Raw genomic sequence first — 7,225 nt, forward strand, 5'->3', positions numbered from 1 at the left:
GGGGGTCCTTTAGGACGATGTCTAAGCAAGATATGACACGGTCCGCAAGGATAAGGTTGGGTGGCGTAGCGGCCTCAAAAGGGAGACTCACCGGCGTGGTTGATGGCAGTGGAGTCGTAGATGAAGGCAACGGAGCATAGTCACGTGAGTCCCACAGGGGAAGTCTGTCAAGCAGTTCTTGGGGAGGAGGGGGCACCGTACGCGCAGGTGAAGCGAAGAGCCTACTCCTGGGGCTCGGTGTCCTTCGGGTTTTTGGGGAAGGACGGCCTCTTCCGCCTCTGGTAGCCAGGGTGGCTCCTCTTCCTCGACCGGAAGATCGGCTGGGACGGTCAGTTGCGACGGGGGGGGGGGGGGGGGGGGGCGAGCGGGGCTCCCAACAGGAACGAAGCACTGGGGTCCGCGTACCCCTGGAGGGCGGTCTGCCATCCTGTCAAGACGATGTGATACAAAAGGCAGACGTGGTCAAAGATGCACAGTTTGGCTGATGGACGGAGTGGTGGGTCGCTATCCCACACTCGCGGGAAGTTCTCAAGCAGTTGCACTTCGACAACGTCTCTGGTGCCAAAGAAGCGTGAAGATCGACTTGCCCGGTCAACGAAGAGCAGGGCATTTCGGAAGTCTCGGCGGGTGGGTGGGTCAGTGGTTCTAAAGAGTCGCTGTCCTCTGGAGCCTGTGGGCTTGCAACGATGTCGGATGTGCCTGGGATAGTCATCCCGGCGTCTGTCGGGGGTGGTGTCAGGTTCGGAGTCCGAGTCCTCTTAATCCGGGTCGGGGAAACGGGCCTGGTACCTTTTAGGAAAGTCCTGGCTGGTCGGGAAGTTGGTGAGCCGCGGCTCCTCGTCGTCGGACGTGGCGCTGGGGAAATGCTGCGCCACCTGGGTGAAGCGAGAACGTCGGGGTTAGCGCCTCCGGAAAGGCCGCTCGGAGAGCAGTGGTAAGGGCTGAAACAAGTTCAGCCGTCGGGAGGGTTGAGCCGGACGGGGGGGCCATGCCGCCAGAAGGCGAGGGGGGGGGGGAGGCCAGGGATGGACTGTCGCGCACCAGAAGTGCTAGCCGGCGTATCTGCATTGAGAGGGCTTCCATCTCTGCTTGGGTGTGCACCACCAGGGTGCAATACTTGAAAGCGGGTATTTGGCTGCTTCTTAGTCGGTGAGTTCCTCTTAGGAGGCATCAGTTGCTTGCGCACGGCTTCTACTGGGGTCTCGATGCCTGGAACCCTTGGTGGACAGGAGACGTGCTCCTTCTGCACTGCCAAAAACACGACTCTTCTGTCAGCTAGACTGCTGGGTGAACGCACAAAGCCTTTCGTTACTTCCTTGTACATGCTGAGCCCATAAAAGCTATAAACAAACTCAAGTCCCACGAAAAACGCCAAGAACCAAACAGCAAATAGACTACAAGAGCAGGTGCTATGTTGAGCATGGACAGTATGACCCTCACCTTTCAGTACTCCTATTCTGTGGGGGCAGAGAACTGGCCTTGTGGGATGGTCTGGAAACTTGCAGGAGTGTTTCCCTGGAAAGAGGGAACAATACAGCTATATAACTGTCATGCTCTTTATAAGCTGCATTTCCCTTAAACAAAGTCAACCATTTAGTTTCAAAACGCTACGTAATAAAGCATTACTTATTTCAAGTGTAAATTAGGTAATATTGGTTGCAGGACACTTGAGTCACGGCAAATCACCAAGGCAGTAGGAACGTTTGGGAAGGAAGATGTGCACTTACCATTCACGCAACTCTCGAGCAGAACTCTATCTCCAAACATGGCCACAGCCAGTTCCTTCACCCATATGGAATTTTTTTGAATTTTTTTGGGAATTGTACTTTCCTTGGAAAGTACCACAAAAAAATTTTAGTAAAAAGCAAGCACATACTCAGAGGATATTCTTGAAGTACAAGTTTCCAAAACCTACTTGAAATAGTACTTTAGGTACAATGTACGTCAAGTACTTCCCAACACTGCCCGACGGCGGGCGCGTTGAGCAACTCGAGGCCCATGGTCTTCATGGCTGCAAGAATATTTTTGCCCCTCCTCGTGTTGGTCGTATATCCCCAATAACTGTGTGGTGAATGGATATCTGCTACAATGATAGGAGCCTCTTCGGCTAGTTTGATCAGCCCTTTGATCCAGTGCATCATGTCCCCGTCTACCACTTTGGTTCCTGGTCTGAGATAGACAACGGTGATTTTGGTTCGTCCATGCCTGATTCTCCTCGCGACAATTTCTCTGTCAGTTGAGCAGAGGGCTGTTGTATTCAGTTGGACTTGCGGTATATGTCTTAGGACACCAACGGCTGCCCAGCCCCTCTTAGTTACAGGGTTCTTCCCCCGATATCTAGGGGCTTGTCTTGATGGTAGGGTTCGTGAAGAAGTTGTAACATAGTAGTGTTATGGTCGGGGTCCTTATTTATTGGAGTAGCAGCTGAGTGCCACTCATGGCCTCCATATCTTGCTCATTGTCCTTCTGGGCTTCTTACCCACCTCTGACGTTCGGGCCCGGTTCGCTCTGCAAGGGGTTCAGTGACACCCGCTCTTTCTGGGGCAGGCTCTGACGCGCACGGGGTCTTGGAAGGGGCAGCTGCAGCTTCTTCGGCTTCTTCCTGGTTCATGACGAGCTCTGAGGTCTCGTCCGCCGTCCCTACGTTAGCGACGTCGGCGTACATCCTTCTACGGTCCTCTTTTGTGTGCCCAAAGCACTGACAGCTGTCGCAGCGGAGCACATTGCACTCTCTCCTGATGTGGCCAGTTCTTCGGCACCTGAGGCAGAGCGTAGCCCCACCAGGAGCCAGGACAAGTGCCGTGCAGCCAGGCATCCTGAGTTGGTGCGGCAGCTGCTCTACGGTGGCTCCCTCCTTCAAAGTTAGCCTCGAAATTCTAGTGGTAGACTGGACCCCTTCGAAGCCACTAACGCACCAGGTCTCTCCTGACATTGTCGTCTGGGAGGTGGAAGGGAATCCAGTGAAGTTTGACCCTCACCTTGTTTTTCTTGGGATCAATGACGAGGCACCGTCCTCCTTTAGCCTCGATGGTTCTTGCGGCCACCAGCTTCTGCTCGGCGGATGGAGACCTGAGGGTCACCATCCACATGTGGTTCATTTGAAATGAGCCACATGTGGCAATGTTGTCTAGGACCCCTGTTTTTGCGAGGCTAACCTTGAACTCTTCATTGCGGTAGGGCCGCGCTTCGATACCACCGTGAAGAAACACAGCAGGGCGTGAATGCCTGTTGGCAGCGGGGGCAACACTATCTTCTATCTTCCGTTACTCGGCTCAGCAGAAAATCGCGGCTATGAGTAACCGTTGATGCCGCGTTGAGAAAGCTCATTCTGATTTGTCCTTTTACTTCAAAAGCCGGAAGTCGAATCGATGCAGAGGAGTGTCTTGGTTTGCTATACTCCCTGTCACTAAAACCGTGCAGTACAGCCAAACCTCCAGGGTCGAGAGCGTATCCCAACTTGTTTTTTTAAGAAAACTGAAATGAGGAACACGAGAGAGAGGCTTGGATTCCCAGTCTCTTTCCCGCTTCTTTTTTCCCTCCTCTTGAACAGGTTTATATATGCTCTCGCCCTTGTAGCGTTGGCTGTACTGCACGGTTTTAGTGAGACGGAGTATAGGTGGACTCCGAGGTCTGTGCTGGGTACCTGATGTACCTTTTCCATGTTTTTCTTTCATTCATAAGTAGCAGGAGGGCACTTATTGTGATAGGAGCTCATGATCCATAGTTTACTGTACCATATTAAAAAAAAACACAAATAATATTCTTTTTGTTGAACCTGAAAAACACGTCTGACAACTGCAGTTTAGAAGACGTTTCTGGGTTGAATATATGCATTTTGTGGCTTCCTAAGGCATTTTGTGCATCCTTATGTTACCCTCATTTCGTTACAAATCTCAATGTGGCATTGGCAATCTAGCTGACCTTCAGCCACATTCCTAAAAAGGTTCTACATGCCTGCAGGGCATGTAGAACCTTTTTAGAACCTGAGAGAGAGAGAGAGAGAGAGAGAGAGAGAGAGAGGGGATCTTCTCCGAAGACCCTCTCTCTCTCTCTCTCTCTTTGTTAGCGTTATTTCTAGGTCGCGGTCGCTTCGTCCGTGATGGAGATAAACTTTCTCCTTCGGCCTCAGCGTCCTTTCAGGAATTTTGTTTTAAATTTTTGCAGGCGATGTTTTGAGATATCCGATGCCCGTCCCGGAAACTTTTCGAGATAAGCGATGTCAAAATACATGGTGCCAATGGGGATTCATTTCGCAACGCACAAAAGTTTCAACTTAACCGATCTTTCGAGATATCCGTGCTCAAGTTAACGGGGGTTTATTGTAAAATGCCTCAAGCTCCACCACTCCAGATGTATCAGTGGCAAAATATAGTTATTTGTTCCTGCTTTTAGAATCCAATAACTAAAGATAACCGGCCTTGTTTAACTTTTATAAGAATTAGTACTTACAGCTTTACATAACTTAACTCTTACATTCACATAAAATCTAAGGAATAATAGCATACCCACATTTTTCACCCCAGCTGATTCATAAGCATAGCTTCCGCATTGCCAAATACGCACTACCTCTTTCCTGTTTTACTGTCTAGTTTCATTTGCATATCAGAATTTCTATTGAACAGAGTTAAAAGCGTCACTCCTATCGGACACACACAAGCTTTCTTTTAAACCGATTGAAGATGTGAGAAAGAATAAACATTGAGGACAGGGACTGAGCAACCACTTCTTTCAGGTAGCAACAAACAAATATGAAATTCCACGAGCGAGCAGCAGATTAAAGGTGCAAAAAAACCGAGGGAAGGGAAGATCAAAAGACAGAAGGAAGGAAAGAGACAATAAGATAAAAACATAGTCAAGTTGACAGTGTCATCTCTGGTTTCAGAAATTCGACTTCAGTCTTCATCATGAGCAATGAGGGGGTAGAAACATTGTTTTTTACGCTGTGGATGGCAATCACCTCTATGATTTACCGGCCATATCTGCCATTATGCCCCCCAAAATTTGTGTATCATAAAAACAAGGGCTGCACTCAGTGTAAGATCGAGCGTGTGTGACAATGGGGTGAAAGGAATCGGGTGATACCTTGATTTAGGATGGGTCTCCATCCTAAATGTTTATTCTTTCTTACATCTTTGACGTTAAAACCAACATGCTTCTAGACCGTGTATGTCTTAGAAACAGCTTCAATTTTATTGAAGCCTTCTCCAAGAGTGAAATCGCTTCTGAGCAAAGAAATTCTGGACATCATGTGGGAAAACCGGAGACTATGGTAATGGATGAGGGAAAGTCGAAGAAAAAGTGTCAGGAATAACCTTCTCAAAGTCTGGACCTTTGGAACCTGTATGTATCAGACCAATTTCCTGGCACAAGTTCATAATTCACATTCGAAAGTCCATTAAAAGCACCGCATATGCATGAACCATGTCTTAAAACAGTAATATCAGTATACTAAGGCCAGTAGTGCTATGCAGGACAGAAAATCTGCACTTCTGATTATGCCGAAATCACCTGCCTTGTGTAATCCATTTTCTACGCTCAATGGCGCCATGCTCGCAGGCTGGGAAGACCTCACTGTGGCCAGTGTGTACGTCACCGATGTGATTCAGCATTGACAACCACTCTGCCTGCATCAATTCTCCATCTCCTCCACTAGTGGCTGCACAGTGGTACAGATGTTTGGTGATACTTTTTGTCCACAAGCCAATTCTCTCAAAACCTTTGCGGTGGCTCGCAGCCATCAGCTTTTTCTTGATCCCTGAAAATTGAAGAAATTCATAGTGTATATAAAATTATGAATTCCGTCTTACTTTTCTAGGCAGTTATAAGCATACTACTTTTAAGTAACGCTGTCTAAAGGTATGTCGGACGTATTTGGAACCCAAAGCCTAAAGATGCATCGGACGCATCCGGATCCCAGAATCTAAAGATACGTCGCACATAACCGGATCCCAGAGTCTGAAGATACGTAGGATGTACCTGGGACCCGGAGTCTTCGGGCGTAGCTGCGATTCACATTCAAGGTGTTCGGGGCACCAAGTAGTATGCCATATGCATCGCCGACCCTGAGCTCAACGGACTCGACCGGCTCAGCTGTCGAGTATTGAGGGTAATGCTCAGAAGAGAGTACAATACTTACAAGGCATAAATTGTGTGCCGTTTCTGGCCGTTTCCTTCTCTGGCAGTCGAAGTTTCGTTTCACAAGTTTTGAGTATGGTGCCTGGAGCGCATCTGCGACTGGGGTGTTTACCGCTTCCAGAAAAAGTGGTCCCTCCATTTCCGCCTGGTTACATCATAAAAGTGTCCTGCTGTCGCCGGTCGCGATCCTGGCGGCGTCCCATCAGCTGTGGTGTATGTGGCAGACACCTGTTCTGCTGCAAGTCGCTCTCCGCTGTGGAAGTCCACGGAAGCTACAGCAGTCAGAAGCTGGGATGCCGCGACGACAGCAACACTGGCGTTCGCTTGTGCTACTCGCAGCTTTTCGTTAGCATTACTATGAACAACTGCCAGGATCGCGACATGCAACCGCATGATAAAGCCCCTCTATCCTGGGGAAAGTAGCGCCATTCTTTGAACAAGCCACCGCGCACACTATTGGCCAGTTGTGACCTGACGCCCTGCTTTCAGTTTTGGACTTCCGGTCGCCATTACTTTCCCAACCTGTTGCTTCGCCGCAGCTAACAGGCTGTTGCGCCTGTGGAAAAGTTGGCTGGAGAGTCTTTCAGTGTTCCCTGTGGAACAGAAAATGAACCTCGGAGGAAGATCTTGCTTCACCGAATCGATCGAAAAGATTCCAACCACACAGGAGCCGCAAAATTATGCGATGTAAGTGCTCTTATAAAGCTCACCAGAGTGCAGAAACAGCGGTTTATAGCAAGTTATGCACTCCATTCCACCGTAAGTGCGAGCGATGTAATAGCGATCACAACACTGCCGAGTTGGCATGCATGGATGCCCGTGCCGTGGAAGAAGCGTCGTTCAAAACGGTCCGCTCCTGCTCGTAGCATCGGCGTCGCTCGCACTTATGGGTGCGTGCAGAGGTTTGGGGCGTGCTCCTGCTCGTGCTTGTAGCATTGGCATCGCTCCCACTTATGGGTGCATGCGGATTATGCTCACTCGTTGAGTGTGTCTTACATGCTCACGTACCATGCTTTGTTTTGCACGAAGTTCATAAGCTTGCAAAGCTCTCGTGGCTGCAGACGCGAGCATGTGGAAGTATCTATACGCC

The 7,225-nt window shown here is 49.4% G+C and overlaps 1 pseudogene; it reads right to left on the minus strand.

Moving 5' to 3' along the window:
• Nucleotides 1-329: 329 nt before the first annotated feature.
• Nucleotides 330-990, minus strand: LOC120849905 (annotated as a pseudogene).
• Nucleotides 991-7,225: the final 6,235 nt, after the last annotated feature.

This window comes from Ixodes scapularis, unplaced genomic scaffold, assembly GCF_016920785.2.
Source record: "Ixodes scapularis isolate PalLabHiFi unplaced genomic scaffold, ASM1692078v2 PGA_scaffold1__304_contigs__length_218370807, whole genome shotgun sequence".
NCBI classification, from domain to species: Eukaryota; Metazoa; Arthropoda; class Arachnida; order Ixodida; family Ixodidae; genus Ixodes; species Ixodes scapularis.